The following is a 16,097-nucleotide window of genomic DNA, read 5'->3' on the forward strand; positions in this document are numbered from 1 at the left end:
TTGGTCACATTTTGCACAAACTCCCTTGCATTTTTCAAAATATCCCAAACATCCCAGTATTGAGGCCTGAGCCATATTTTGGAGACAAATTCTGGCTCTCTGCACGTATTTGCAGTTTGAAATTGCGACTTTTTTATACCCAACATATGCCATGTACTGAATGCGGCGTTTGGTCACATTTGTCCCAGACCTTCCTGCAGTTTTCAAAATATTCCAAATATCCCAATTTCGAGGCCTGAGCCATATTTTGGAGCCAAATTCAGGCTCTCTGCACGTATTCGCAGTTTGATATTACGACATTTTATACCCAACATATGCCAAGTCCTGAAAGGGGCAATGAGTCACATTTTGCACTAAGTCCCCTGCAGTTTTCAAAATATCCCAAACACCCCAATTTTGAGGCCGGAGCCATATTTTGAAGCCAAATTCAGGCTCTCTGCAAGTATTCGCAGTTTGATATTACGACTTTTTATACCCAACATATGCCATGTACTGAAAGCGGCGTTTGGTCACATTTGTCCCAAACCATCCTGCAGTTTTCAAAATATCCCAAACATCCCAATATCGAAGCCTGAGCCATATTTTGGAGCCAAATTCTGGCTCTCTGCACGTATTCGCAGTTTGATATTACGACTTTTTATACCCAACATATGCCAAGTCCTGAAAGCGGCAATGAGTCACATTTGGCACAAACTCCCCTGCAGTTTCCAAAATATCCCAAGCTTCCCAATTTCGAGACCTGAGCCATATTTTGGAGCCAAATTCTGGCTCTATGCACGTATTCGCAGTTTGATATTACGAATTTTTATACCCAACATATGCCAAGTCCTAAAAGCGGCAGTGAGTCACATTTTGCACAAACTCCCCTGCAGTTTTCGAAATATCCCAAATATCCCAATTTCGAGGCCTGAGCCATATTTTGGAGCCAAATTCTGGCTCTCTGCACGGATTCGCAGTTTGAAATTGCGACTTTTTTATACCCAACATATGCCAAGTACTGAAACGGCATTTGGTCACATTTGTTCCAAAATTCCCTGCAGTTTTCAAAATATCCCCCCCTCCCCATCCGGCCCGTTGGCGGTGTGAGGGGGCTTGGTGGATGGCTGCCGGAGTGTGATGCTCCGTTGGGCAGTCCTCTGTCGTTTTCTGGCCTTGCACTCCTGCTGCTGTCTTTTCCAATTGTGCCGGATCGCTTTTCCTTTTCCTTATGTTTCGTTTTTCTCCCCCCTCTTCCCCTATCTGCTTGTCGTTTCCTGCCGACCTTTTGCTTGTTTTGGATTATTTCTTTGGACTTCTTCTATTTTGACGCCTGGGTGCTTGAGGAGGCATACTCTTGCACCCGTAGAACTGTAGTACCCAACGTGGGGAACCTTTTATTGTCAATCCCCCTTTCGTCGCTGAACCCGATCTCGACGGACTGACGGTTCTTAAGGTGGCGTTTGTGGGGCGTATACTCACGACGCACCCCTAGGGGGCCCCGGCATGATCGGTGATAGCTTCCTGTTGGGTGTCCTGCCTCTAATTGTGGCTCCATGGTGGGTATGGGGGCACATTGGTGGATGAATTTGTCACTTTTCGTCTCTATGTCGTTGAATGTTTCCGTTGTACCCTCTCAGGCTCGTGGGGTGGGCGACCAAGCCCCCGAGTCGGCCTGTATTGGAAGACCAGGCTCTGTAGCTCCCGCTGCGTTGGGCCCCGACCTTGCTCCTCCTTTGACCGTCCTGACTTCTTCCCCCAGCTCCCCTCCCTCCTCTGTGGTTGGGTCGAGCCTCCAGCCCCCGGTGGTGACCACTTCGTCCCCTGGTGTGGCTAAGTCTTTCGTTGTGACTACTGCGCCTTTTGACCCCTCTCTCTCTAGGGGTTCTCAACGCCGTTCGCGCCCCAACCGCACTCGCTCGATTCCTTCCCGTGCTGATGCGTATCAGGCCTTGTTTGGTCCTGCTTCATGGGCCAAATACTTTGATCTCCTCCCTCTTGATTCTGCGCCTCCTGACGTTTTCTCCCTCCATCGGCATCTTGTAGATTCCGTGGATGCGTCTGTTACTTTCAACCCCACTCGTCTCGGTACACGTGTCGTTGCTGCTCCTTCTCAGGATGCTGCTTCCCGCTTGGCTGCCTTATCTTGCCTTGGCGAGATCCCTGTTCGGATCTCCAAGAACGTTCAGATGAATGCCAGTGTTGGCACTATTCTCCCCCCACCCCATGTTGCAACCGGTGTTCGGAATCTGCAGGATTGCCACGATGATATTCGGCATATCCTTGATGCCCAGGGCCATTCTGTCCTCCAGGTTGACTCGTTTACTCGTCCCTCTCGTGGTCGTCGCCGTCAACCCCTTCGCGTTGTGAAGATCACCTTTGATGGTAGGACCCTTCCGCCCTCTGTCATTCTTGCTGGTGCCAGGTGCTCTGTTCAGGAGTATATTCCTTCTCCTCGACTTTGTAACAAGTGCTGGAGGTTTGGGCATGGTGCCCTCCGCTGCTCTGGGACTGTCTCTCTCTGTCCTTTGTGTGGTGGCAAAGGTCACTCTAAGTCGGAGTGCACATCTCCCCAAGCTCGCTGCCTCAACTGCGGTGAGGCCCATCCTACCTTCTCCAGTGCGTGTGTCCATTACAAGCTTGAGGCAGCCGTCCTCAACTTGAAGCACCGGGAGCGTTTAACTTTTCCTGAGGCGAGGCTCCAGGTTCGCCGGCTCCCGCCTTATGCTCGCGTGTTGCGCTCTTCCTCTCCTCGTCCTTCCCTCCTTCCTCAGACTCACAACCGTTTCCGGGCCTTGGACCATGATACACCCACTGCCCCTCCTCTGTCCCTTTGTGTTCTGTCCCGAAGGGTCCCCCTCCTGGTCCTCTGTCTGGGGTTCCCCTTCTTTCTACCCGGTCTGTCATGTCTCCTGTGTCTTCTTCCTCGTCTCCCTCCGATCCTCCTTCCCATCCTTTTCTTCCATCTATTGACTCTCCCTGCCGCCTGTCGGTGCGGGCGGATGTCCATCGCTCTCCTAACGGCCGTCATGTGTGCTCTCGTTCAGCTTCTCCTGTTGAGACACTGGAATCCGTTGCCCGGTACGTAGTTGCTGGGACACCGGTCTTTTTAAGTCAGAAGCGTAAGCCTGGCTCCTCTCCTTCCTCCTCCCCGGCAGGTAAGAAGGCTTCATTTTCTTCCTTGGCCCCTACTTCTGGCTCTGTTGCTCCTTCCCCTCCTGTTTCGGTGGTTGCGCCCCCTGTTCCTGCTATGGAGGTTTCTTTGGCCCCTGCTTCCCTTTCAGTTGCTGCTCTTGCTGAGGTGCGCTCCCCTCTTTCTACCCCTACTCTTCCTGCTGCTGTCCTTGACTGCTCCTCTCCGTTGTCTCCTCCTCTTCCTCCTCCTCCGGACCCTGCCCGCCCACCTCTGATCTGTTCTCCCGTTTCCTTCCCTCCGTCTTTGCTCAGTTTACCCATGCACCCTAACCCTGACATTGCTGACCCTGATCCCGACCCTGATATTCTTTAACGTGCTCTGTTGCTCTTTCGCCTTTGTTTCTTCCTTGTTCTCTGTTGTTGTCCTTTCTCTTTTCGTCGGTGTCTATTCTTAAATGGAACGTTCGAGGTTATTACGCCAATTTCCTCGAACTCCAACTTCTGATTTCGCGGTTTTCGCCCCTTTGTGTCTGTCTCCAGGAGCCGATGCTTGGTGCTCGTCCTGGTCGTTTTCGTGGCTATTCCTTTCTCTCCCCCCCAGCCGTTGCTGGGGCTTCTAATTCTTCTGCTCTCTTGATTCATGCTGATGTGCCCGTTGTTCCTTTACTTTTTCCTTTGCCTCTCCATTGTTCTGATGCTCGTATCTTTGTGGGGAAATTGTACACAGTTTGTTCCATTTATCTCCCCCCGAGTGTCCTGCTTTCTCTTCTTGATTTGAAACACCTCCTAGACTCCTTACCGGAGCCTGTGCTCCTGCTGGGTGACTTCAATTGTCGCCATTCTCTTTGGGGTGACGTTCTGACGAATACCCGGGGTCGCCTTCTTGAGCCGTTTCTCCTCTCTTCTTCCCTGTCTCTTCTGAATTCTGGTGAGCCCACTCATTTGGACTCTCGGACTCGCACCCTTTCTTGTCTTGATCTTTCTCTCTGCTCTTCTTCACTTTACTTAGATTTCACGTGGCAGGTTCTTGATGACCTCCATGGAAGTGATCATTTCCCCATCCTTGTTTCCTTTTTCTCTTTTCGCCCTTCCCTCTCTTTCCCTAGGTGGCAGTTTGCTAAGGCGGACTGGACTTTATTTACCATCAGTGCTGCTTCCCTTCCTCTCCCTTCTGCCTCTCTCTCGCGCTCTCCTCCTTTTTCATGACACTGTCTTCAACGCTGCCCTCCGCTCTATTCCTCGCTCTTCCTCTCGGGGTCAACGGAAGTGCGTTCCCTGGTGGAATGCGGACTGTGCTCGGGCTGTCCGCTGTAAGCGTGCAGCCTGGAAGAGGCACCGCCGTAGGCAGACGACCGATTCTTTTCTTTTCTTTCGGAAAGCGAGTGCGGTGGCCCGTAGGGCCATCCGTACGGCTAAACGTGAATGTTGGGCATCTTATCTCTCGACAATTACGTCCGAAACTCCTCTGGCCCAGATCTGGAAGCGTATCCGCAAGATAGCGGGTAAGTTCATTCCCGATGTTTCACCGGTCCTTCACCTCCATGATACTCTTGTGGCGGACCCATTGCAGGTCGCTTCCGTACTGGGTTCCCACTTTTCTTCTGTTAGCTCTGGTCTTCATCTTCCCCAATCTTTCCTTCTTCGTAAACCTGTCCTGAGTCTCGTCCTTTAGATTTCTGCACTCGTCTTCAGCTTCCCTATAATGATCCCTTCTCTCTCTCTGAACTTCGTTCTGCCCTGGCCCTCTGCGGTTCTACGGCGGCGGGCTCCGATGGTATTCATTATGAGATGCTTCGCCATCTCCCTCCGTGCACGTCTCAGTATTTACTGAGTCTGTATAATCGGATCTGGGAGTCGTCTTCAGTCCCTGAGGACTGGCTCGATGCTGTTGTCCTCCCTGTTCGCAAACCGGGGTCTCTGGGTACTTCCCCTAAGGACTTTCGCCCTATTGCTCTCACAAGTTGTGTCTGCAAACTCTTTGAACGTATGGTTAACGTTCGTCTGATGTGGTTCCTGGAACACCATCACCTCCTCTCTCCTTCTCAATTTGGTTTCCGCAAGTGCCGCAGCACGACAGATGTCCTGGTGAACTTGGAGGTCTATATTCGCACTGCTTTTGCTGCGAAGACCTCCGTTGTTGCCGTCCTTTTTGACCTGGAGAAGGCTTACGACACCACTTGGCGGTATCATATTCTATCTCAACTTCATTCTTTTGGACTTCGTGGTCGTCTCCCTCTCTTTCTCCGCGGCTTCCTCTCTCGTCGTTCCTTTCGGGTGCGCCTTGGTACTGCTCTCTCTCTGCCTCTTTTCAGCAATACCCTGGGGTGTGCCCCAGGGTAGTGTGTCTCACCGCTCTCCATGTCGATGATCTTACCCTTTGCTGTCATGGTGATGATTCGCCTCTCCTTCAACTTGCAATTGATGCCGTGTCGTCTTGGGCCACCGATCATGGCTTCAAGTTCTCTACTTCTATGACTTGTGCCATGACTTTTACGCGGACACGGGTCGTTCTTCGTTCCTCTTTGTCACTTTATAGTCATCCCCTTGAGTACAAAGATTCCGCGAAGCTTTTGGGGTTATTCCTTAACACTCGCTTGTCTTGGTCTCCCCATATCTCTTATTTCCGTGTTGAGTGCTCAAAGGCCCTTACCCTCCTTCGGGTCTTGTCCCATACTTCTTGGGGGGCAGATAGGCGCGCACTCCTTGCTTTACATTCCTCTCTCGTCCTGTCTAAGCTCGATTATGGTTGCCCTGCTTACTCGTCTGCTTCTCCTTCTACTCTTCGCTGTCTTGATGCTTTGCACCATACTGGGTTGCGCCTCAGTTCTGGTGCCTTTCGTTCGACTCCCGTCCTTAGCTTGTACATTGACACTGGCTTCCTGTCTCTTCAAGACTGCCGTGATCGCTACTGTCTTCGCTATCTTGCGCGGTCCTTATAACATCCTTCCTCTCGCCTCTGTCGTGCTTTAACTTTTACCCCTCCTGCGGTTCCTGTTCCTCTTCACCACCTCCCTCTTTCTGTCCGGTTATCTCGCCTACAGGACTCTCTTTCCGTTCGTATTTCTAATGTTTCTCCTCGTGTTGTTCCTTCTTTGCCCCCGTGGAGAGTCCCTCTTCCGCGGTTTTGTACATCCTTGACCCGTATCACTAAAGCTTTTACCCCTCCTACGGTTCTAAAACGCCTTTTCCTTGAGCACTTTTCTTCTCACTCCCGCTCCGTTTCTGTCTTCACTGATGGGTCTAAGTCTGCGGATGGTGTTGGCTACTCTGTTGTTTTTCCTGATCGCACTTATATGTGTCGCTTACTTCCGGAGAACTCACTGCCAAACAGGTATGTGGGAGGGATGAGGTTTGATGCAAATGACAGATAAGGACACACTTTAAAAGGATTCAGTATAAGTAGACAAATAAACACACAATTTAACAGGAGCATCTCTAAGCAGTAGCGTATATACTAAGCCTACAAACATAGGATTATGCCTAAACAGTAAGAGTGAGTGCTCCCAAAGACACAAAGCCAGTGTTCTAAATACTTATATTCGTCGAGCCCTTACCCACTGCTCAGAATGGAGCAACGTGAGTAGGGAGTTTGAAAGTTAACTGAAGTGTTGGTGAACAATGGATATAGCAACAAAGAAATAAACGCGACATAAGATGACACCAGGACCAGGTACAATCCTGAACGTAGAACAGAAACCACAACACCTCCAATAATATTATATTACAAATCGGATTTGGAAGGAAGGATTGGGCTACAGGAAGGATTGGTCTACAGGAAGGATTGGGCTACAGGAAGGATTGGGCTACAGGAAGGATTGGGCTACAGGAAGGATTGGGCTACAGGAAAGATTGGGCTACAGGAAGGATTGAGCTTATTCTCCAAATGTATATTTGCCAGATAATTTGGCACTAAAAACAAAACGCATATATTATTGTTTAGACTAAATCCGTTTCTCATTACTTTCCTGAAGCTGTCGTATATACACTACAAAATCTGCGTGTAAATCACGACAATTAACACGTGATGAAAATGTGACAGTGTCAGACCACGAAGGAAGAATTGAAACAGGAATTTCCTTAAGTATTTTCGTATTTAATAATACATCTTCAGAAGGGTGTTTCAATTCTTCCTTCGAGGTCTGACACTGTCACTACAGAACATGAATGTATTTACACGTTACAACAATGAATAATGAGAACAATCATTATATGGATGGCGTAATAATAGGGGAGCATTAGCGCCTCTGGTGGTCAGATGCTTAACTGTATTAGAGGTTGTTGACACTTTAGATATTATAGTGAAGTAAGGGTGAGTCCCGCTTCTGGGAGTCCCGCTTCTTAACGTGTGGCTCAGTTGTCGACCAGCCGCCGCCTGGCAAGGGTCACGTTGATTACCAGTGAGCAAAAAATAAATGTGTTACAGATATCATTAATCAATCATAATATAGAAAGGATTGTTCGGGGTGTGTACTTCATGTTGTTATTCGTTATTATTTTGTATATTATATGTATTTAGACAAAATATAGAGGTGACTGTCAGGTGGCAGCCATAGGTGTACCCGCTAGTTAAGTCATTAGGGCGCTTGTGGTGGCCTTAATAGCCATGCCAGTAGTTAGCCAGCAATCTTAAGGTTATCTTGAGATGATTTCGGGGCTTAGCGTCCCCCGCGGCCCGGTCCTTGACCAGGCCTTCTTTTTCTTACACATCCCCAGGGAGCAGCCCATAGCAGCTGTCTAACTCCCAGGTACTTATTTACTGATAGGTGAACAGGTTCATCAGGGTGAAAGAAAGTGCCCATTTATTTCAGCCTCCACCGGGGATCGAACCCGGAACCTCAGGATTACGAATCCGAAGCGCTGTCTACTCGGCTGTCAGGCCCCTTAAAACAACCTAAAGAGAAATCTTCGACATATTTTGATGAAAATCTGAATGAAACTAGAAATTTTGGCCACAGATTGTGTGAAGATGGTGGTGGTGGGGGGGATTAGAGGGGTGCAGGTTAGTACGATGAGCATGATTCAGAATGATGGAAGGAGAAGGGCTCGTATGATGAATTGACCTAAGGGCCACCATCTACAGTGGCCTCGACGGGGACAGGACGGAGGCGCCTTGTCAAAGATCAGCCTTCCTACTCCCTCCCCCCTTATTTTATTGAGGATTTGTCTTGTGTATATTGTGAACAAGAGGAATGACTCGGCATTTACGACTTGAGTGGTTGAGCGGGTTCATGGGTTAATCCCCCTATGGGAGGAACAACACACCTATTTTCTGTGTTACATTGTGGCTTGTTCAGCTTGAAGCTGTTGTCCAGCCTATCTGTGTCAAATATGGCATTTTACAGAAGTGGTCTGTATTAATAGCCTCTAATTTGGTCAGTATTATCATATTTAAAAAAAAAATTGTAATACTGACAATGTTGGAGGTTATAAATACAAAGCACTTCTCTAAAACACATTACAAAGTATAAAGCAATGCATTAAAATAGTATTACAAAGGCCTCGGCTGTTATTTATTTATTTATATATCTATAAGAAGTTACATTGTGTTTCTGAGAGTACATGGCATGATGTGTTTACATTCTTGTAAAGCCACTAGTACGCATAGCGCTTCGGGCAGGGCCTTAATCTAACAGATAATATTATGGAGGTAATTTCTAGGAAAATTTATAGGGTAATCTATCAACATGTATAACAATTTAAACATTTATAGTGTTAGTCCTTCAAAGATTCGTGGTAGTGACAGTTGAACTAGTTCTGGCATGATTGTTGTTGCTGTCTTGAACTTTCTCCAAAGCGGAAAATCATTGATATCTTTTTGAAGTGAAGTTTCCATAATAGCATACAGTAGGCCAGATGGGACCACAACAGAGACTAGTACAGTTGAATATTCAATATTGTTCGTTTAAGTCAAAGATTCGTTTAACTATTCTTAAGGATTGTTTTCATATTAACTGTGAGTCCCAGATGTTTAATGGCTGGTACATCATAATTCCTAGGTAATATTTACTTAAATTTACCAGAGGGCCACCATTTCTCCATAGTGCCCTCTACGGCAACAGGAAGCCGGCGGCTTATCAAAGGTTCCCCTACGGTTCCTGAGGAGTTTGTCTATTTGTATTTTGAGCGCGCAAACTGCTGCATTATGACATTAAAGGTAGTTTGATAATATGCACAACGTGTTATGTAGCTAAGGTAAAGGTGACTTGTAATGTTTAGCAACAAGCCACCCTAGATTGTTTAGTGTGTTGACGACGACATTTCGATCCTGGACCATCCTCAAGTCGATTTGAGAATGCTCCAGGACGGACCGAAACGTCGTCATCCCTTCACCTGCTAGTGTGTGGTCTGGTCAAACTACTTCAGCCACGTTATTGTGACTCATCGCCTGCACTTAGTATGTTAACGACTAGGGCAATGGAGTGGTCATATCAGGATGGCAATTGTGCAAATGAATGTGGAAGATAATTGTTTCCATCTTGTTTACTCTGCGATATAAAATGGTTTCACCTGTAAATGGCAATTTTTGACAATGTAATCACTAGGCTTCTAACGTTGGTTTGGTGCTCAGAGACCATATACTGTACTTAAGAGGTTTTAAGCATGTTATTTATATAATTTAGGCCAATAAACAGCTAAATAAATTAATAATACACAGTACGCTTATCTATGGTTAGCTAAAGGTTTGTTTTTAGTGGAAGACGCTAATAAGATAATGTGTTTCTATGTAACTTTAAAAGAACACTGATGCTTAACCATAGCCTCATGAGTCAGAGACAAAAATGTATTCCGTTAGGCAATTGCAGTCTAATCAGTCTTGCCTACTCGCTATTGTTGATACAATCTGTAATTAATCTCCATTGCAATTTCAACTTTTCCAGTGATCGGTTCTAGTGTTCTTGAAATTCATAATTGTATTTTCCTACTCGATTGTATTTGAAATAAACTGTTTATACTTACCCTGGTGCTACATAGTCTAACTGGTTTGGTGCATTCTTTTGATAATTACTTATACTTGCCCTTAATATATGTAAAAAATATTTTTTCAGGAGTGTGGCACGTGTGGACAAGTATTGGATCAGAGGAGTCAAGGTAAAGTTAACAACTAGTTCTGGGGAGGAGCGGGTGGAACTAGATGGACGTAGAAAACTTCACATTCTTGTTACACTAACACTGGTTTGTGCCTCGGAGAGGCTGCAGGATCCAGTAAGTTCAGTAGAACTTCGGTTTCAACTCCTTTTGACCATGTCGTAGCTCAGTCGATTACGGCAGCGTCTGGGATGCTCTCGGATGCAGGTTTGAATCCTCTTCCCGGCCCTTGTGGATTTGTACACTCCTGTTAACAGGCTGAGAGCTTTTCTTTCCCATAGATTTATTTATAGAAGAGTTAGCAATAAGTCGGCTGGGTTTATTAACGTATTGTTTTTAGGTCCCATTTAGATTATGCAGTTCAGTTTTGATCGCCACACTAAAGAATGGACATAATTCACTAGAACACGTCAGTTAGGATGACAAAGTTAATCCCGCAAATTAGAAAGCTTCCGTATGAAGAGATGTTGGAAAAACCTTAACGTGACATGATTGAAGTGTACAAGTAGATGAATGGGCATAACAAGGAAGCTATTGATAAGGCTTTAAATGAAGATAAGTTCAGATTTAGGAAATACCTGGGTAAATACTGGTTTGGTAACTGGGTTGTGGATTTGTGGAACAAATTACTGGATCATGTGCAGACGACGAGTCACAATAACGTGGCTGAAGTATGTTGACCAGACCACACACTAGAAGGTGAAGGGACAACGACATTTCGGTCCGTCCTGGACCATTCTCAAATCGATTGTGGATCATACTACTGGATCACTGGATCCATATTACTGGATCATAATAGGCATAGGAATCTTTGATTGGTTGAAGCTTAGGTTAGACGTATATGAATGAGTGTAGGTGGATATAAATAGGAAGTGCCACGTGCAGGACAATAGGCCATCTGCAGTTTCTTGACTTACGTTCTACTAGTTTACACTCAGAACGCGACTCTCCAATCAGCTTACATCTGTATCCTCAATTGCTGCTAGGTGATCAAAGGCAAACATTTAACCTTGAATGTTTAATACAAACCAAATGATGGGTAGCAAAGATGTATGATAAGGTAAAAGCTGGGTGGCGAGGCAAGTTTGGAGCCAAATTCTGGCTCTCTGCACGTATTCGCAGATTGATATTACGACTTTTTATACCCAAAATATGCCAAGTGCTGAAAGCGGCGTTTGGTCACATTTGTCCCAATCCCCCCTGCAGTTTTCAAAATATCCCAAACATCCCAATATCGAAGCCTGAGCCATATTTTGGAGCCAAATTCTGGCTTTCTGCACGTATTCGCAGTTTGAAATTACGACTTTTTATACCCAACATATTCTAAGTACTGAAAGCGGCAATGAGTCACATTTTGCACAAACCTCCCTGCAGTTTTCAAAATATCCCAAACATCCCAATTTTGAGGCCTGAGCCATATTTTGGAGCCAAATTCAGGCTATATGCACGTATTCGCAGTTTGAAATTACGACTTTTCATACCCAACATATGCCAAGTACTGAAAGCGGGGTTTGGTCACATATGTCCCAAACCCCCCTGTAGTTTTCAAAATATCCCAAACATCCCAATTTCGTGGCCTGAGCCATATTTAGGAGCCAAATTCTGGCTCTCTGCACGTATTCGCTGTTTGAAATTACGTCTTTTTATACCCAACATATGCCAAGTACTGAAAGCGGCGTTTGGTCACATTTGTCCCAAACCTCCCTGCAGTTTTCAAAATATCCCTAATATCCCAATTTCGAGACCAGAGCTATATTTTGGAGCCAAATTCTGGCTCTCTGCACATGTTCGCAGTTGGAAATTACGACCTTTTTATACCCAACATATGGGAAGTACTGAAAGCGGCGTTTGGTCACATTTTGCACAAACTTCCCTGCAGTTTTTAAAATATCCCAAACATCCCAATATCGAGGCCTGAGCCATATTTTGGAGCCAAATTCTGGCTCTCTGCACGTATTCGCAGATTGATATTACGACTTTTTATACCCAACATATGCGAAGTACTGAAAGCAGCGTTTGGTCACATTTTGCGCAAACTCCCATGCAGTTTTTAAATTATCCCAAACATCCCAGTATTGAGGCCTGAGCCATATTTTGGAGCCAAATTCTGGCTCTCTACACGTATTCGCAGTTTGATATTATGACTTTTTATACCCAACATATGCCAAGTCCTGAAAGCGGCAGTGAGTCACATTTTGCACAAACTCCCCTGCAGTTTTCGAAATATCCCAATTTCGAGGCCTGAGCCATATTTTGGAGACAAATTCTGGCTCTCTGCACGTATTCGCAGTTTGAAATTGCGACTTTTTTATACCCAACATATGCCATGTATGAATGCGGCATTTGGTCACATTTGTCCCAGACCTCCCTGCAGTTTTCAAAATATTCCAAATATCCCAATTTCGAGGCCTGAGCCATATTTTGGAGCCAAATTCTTTCTCTGCACGTATTTGCAGTTTGATATTATGACTTTTTATACCCAACATATGCCAAGTCCTGAAAGCGGCAATGAGTAACATTTTGCACAAACTCCCCTGCAGTTTTTATAATATCCCAAACACCCCAATTTCGAGGCCGGAGCCAAATTTTGAAGCCAAATTTTGGCTCTCTGCACGTATTCGCAGTTTGATATTATGACTTTTTATACCCAACATATGCCAAGTACTGAAAGCGGCGTTTGGTCACATTTGTCCCAAACCATCCTGCAGTTTTCAAAATATCCCAAACATCCCAATATCGAAGCCTGAGCCATATTTTGGAGCCAAATTCTGGCTCTCTGCACGTTTTCGGAGTTTGATATTACGACTTTTTATACCCAACATATGCCAAGTCCTGAAAGCGGCAATGAGTCACATTTGGCACAAACTCCCCTGCAGTTTTCAAAATATCCCAAACTTCCCAATTTCGAGACCTGAGCCATATTTTGGAACCAAATTCTGGCTCTATGCACGTATTCGCAGTTTGATATTATGACTTTTTATACCCAACATTTACCTAGTCCTGGAAGCGGCAGTGAGTCACATTTTGCACAAACTCCCCAGCAGTTTTCGAAATATCCCAAATATCCCAATTTCGAGGCCTGAGCCATAGTTTGGAGCCAAATTCTGGCTCTCTGCACGGATTCGCAGTTTGAAATTGCGACTTTTTTATACCCAACATATGCCAAGTACTGAAAGCGGCGTTTGGTCACATTTGTCCCAAACCTCCCTGCAGTTTTCAAAATAACCCAAATATCCCAATTTCGAGGCCTGAACCATATTTTGGAGCCAAATTCTGGCTCTCTGCACGTATTCGCAGTTTGAAATTACGTTTTTTTATACCCAACATATGCCAAGTACTGAAACGGCATTTGGTCACATTTGTCCCAAAATTCTCTGCAGTTTTCAAAATATCCCCCCCCTCCCCATCCGGCCCGTTGGCGTCGTGAGGGGGCTTGGTGGACGGCTGCCAGAGTGTGATGCTCCGTTTGGCAGTCCTCCGTCCCTTTCTGGCCTTGCACTCTTGCTGCTCTCTTCTCCAATTGTGCCGGATCGCTTTTCCTTTTCCTTATGTTTCGTTTTTCTCCCCCCTCTTCTCCTATCTTCTGGTCGTTTCCTGCCGACCTTTTGCTTGTTTTGGATTATTTCTTTGGACTTCTTCTATTTTGACGCCCGGGTGCTTGGGGAGGCATACTCTTGCACCCGTAGAACTGTTGTACCCGACGTCTCGAGCGAGGGGAACCTCTTATTGTCAATTCCCCTTTCGTCACTGAACCCGATCTCGACGGACTGACGGTTCTTAAGGTGGCGTTTGTGGGGGGTATACTCACGACGCACCCCTAGGAGGCCCCAGCATGATCGGCGATAGCTTCCTGTTGGGTGTCCTGCCTCTAATTGTGGCTCCATGGTGGGTATGGGGGCACATTGGTGGATGAATTTTTCTCTTCGTTTCTATGTCGTTGAATGTTTCCGTTGTACCCTCTCGGGCTCGTGGGGTGGGCGACCAAGCCCCCGAGTCGGCCTGTATTGGAAGACCAGGCTCTGTAGCTCCCGCTGCGTTGGGCCCCGACCTTGCTCCTCCTTTGACCGTCCTGACTTCTTCCCCCAGCTCCCCTCCCTCCTCTGTGGTTGGGTCGAGCCTCCAGCCCCCGGTGGTGACCACTTCGTCCCCTGGTGTGGCTAAGTCTCTCGTTGTGACTACTGTGCCTTTTGACCCCTCTCTCTCTAGGGGTTCTCAATGCCGTTCGCGCCCCGGCCGCACTCGCTCGATTCCTTCCCGTGCTGATGCGTATAAGGCCTTGTTTGGTCCTGCTTCATGGGCCAAATACTTTGATCTCCTCCCTCTTGATTCTGCGCCTCCTGACGATTTTTCCCTCCATCGGCATCTTTTTGATTCCGTGGATGCGTCTGTTACTTTCAACCCCACTCGTCTCGGTACACGTGTCGTTGCTGCTCCTTCTCAGGATGCTGCTTCCCGCTTGGCTGCCTTTTCTTGCCTTGGCGAGACCCCTGTTCGGGTCTCTAAGAATGTTCAGATGAATGCCAGTGTTGGCACTATTCTCCTCCCACCCCATGTTGCAACCGGTGTTCGAAATGTGCAGGATTGCCACGATGATATTCGGCATATCCTTGATGCCCAGGGCCATTCTGTCCTCCAGGTAGACTCGTTTACTCGTCCCCCTCGTGGTCGTCGCCGTCAACCCCTTCGTGTTGTGAAGATCACCTTTGATGGTAGGACCCTTCCATCCTCTGTCATTCTTGCTGGTGCCAGGTGCTCTGTCCAGGAGTATATTCCTTCTCCTCGACTTTGTAATAAGTGCTGGAGGTTTGGGCATGGTGCCTTCCGCTGCTCCGGGACTGTCTCTCTCTGTCCTTTGTGTGGTGGCGAAGGTCACTCTTAAGTCGGAGTGCACTTCTCCCCAAGCTCGCTGCCTCAACTGTGGTGAGGCCCATCCTGCCTTCTCCCGTGCGTGTGTCCATTACAAGCTTGAGGCAGCCGTCCTCAACTTGAAGCACCGGGAGCGTTTATCTTTTCCTGAGGGGAGGCGCCAGGTTCGCCGGCTCCCGCCTTATGCTAACGTCTCTTATGCTCGCGTGTTGCGCTCTTCCTCTCCTCGTCCTTCCCCTCCTTTCTCAGACACACAACCGTTTCCGGGCCTTGGACCCTGATACGCCCACTGCCCCCTTCTCTGTTCCTTTGTGTTCTGTCCCCGAAGGGTCCCCCTCCTGGTCCTCTGTCTGGGGTTCCCCTTCTTTCTACCCGGTCTGTCATGTCTCCTGTGTCTTCTTCCTCGTCTCCCTCCGATCCTCCTTCCCATCCTCTTCCTCCATCTATTGGCTCTTCCCGCCGCTTGTCGGTGCAGGCAGATGTCCATCGCTCTCATAACGGCCGTCGAGTGTGCTCTCGTTCAGCTTCTCCTGTTGAGACACCGGAATCCGTTGCCCGGTACGTAGTTGCTGGGACACCGGTCTCTTTAAGTCAGAAGCGTAAGCCTGGCTCCTCTCCTTCCTCCTCCCTGGCAGGTAAGAAGGCTTCACTTTCTTCCTTGGCCCCTACTTCTGGCTCTGTTGCTCCTTCCCCTCCTGTTTCGGTGGTTGCGAGCCCTGTTCCTGCTATGGAGGTTTCTTTGGTTCCTGCTTCCCTTTCGGTTGCTGCTCTTGCTGAGGTGCGCTCCCCTCTTTCTACCCCTCCTCTTCCTACCCCTCCTCTTCCTACCCCTCCTCTTCCTGCTGCTGTCCTTGACTGCTCCTCTCCGTTGTCTCCTCCTCTCCGTTGTCTCCTCCTCTTCCTCCTCCTCCTCCTCCTCCGGACCCCGCCCGTCCTCCTCTGATCTGTTCTCCCGTTTCCTTCCCTCCGTCTTTGTTCAGTTTACCCATGCCCCCTAACCCTGACTTTGCTGACCCTGATCCCGACCCTGATAT

General features: G+C 47.5%; 1 long non-coding RNA gene across 1 annotated transcript in view; it reads left to right on the forward strand.

Moving 5' to 3' along the window:
• Positions 1-7,445: 7,445 nt before the first annotated feature.
• The window catches only part of LOC138352801 (uncharacterized), a 122,067-nt gene continuing 113,415 nt past the window's right edge, over positions 7,446-16,097 (forward strand). Inside the window, exons 1-2 of the long non-coding RNA XR_011222870.1 lie at positions 7,446-7,574; positions 10,158-10,200. This is a non-coding gene — a long non-coding RNA (uncharacterized lncRNA). The remainder of the gene's footprint in view (positions 7,575-10,157; positions 10,201-16,097) is intronic.

Source organism: Procambarus clarkii, chromosome 55, assembly GCF_040958095.1.
Source record: "Procambarus clarkii isolate CNS0578487 chromosome 55, FALCON_Pclarkii_2.0, whole genome shotgun sequence".
Classification (NCBI taxonomy): Eukaryota; Metazoa; Arthropoda; class Malacostraca; order Decapoda; family Cambaridae; genus Procambarus; species Procambarus clarkii.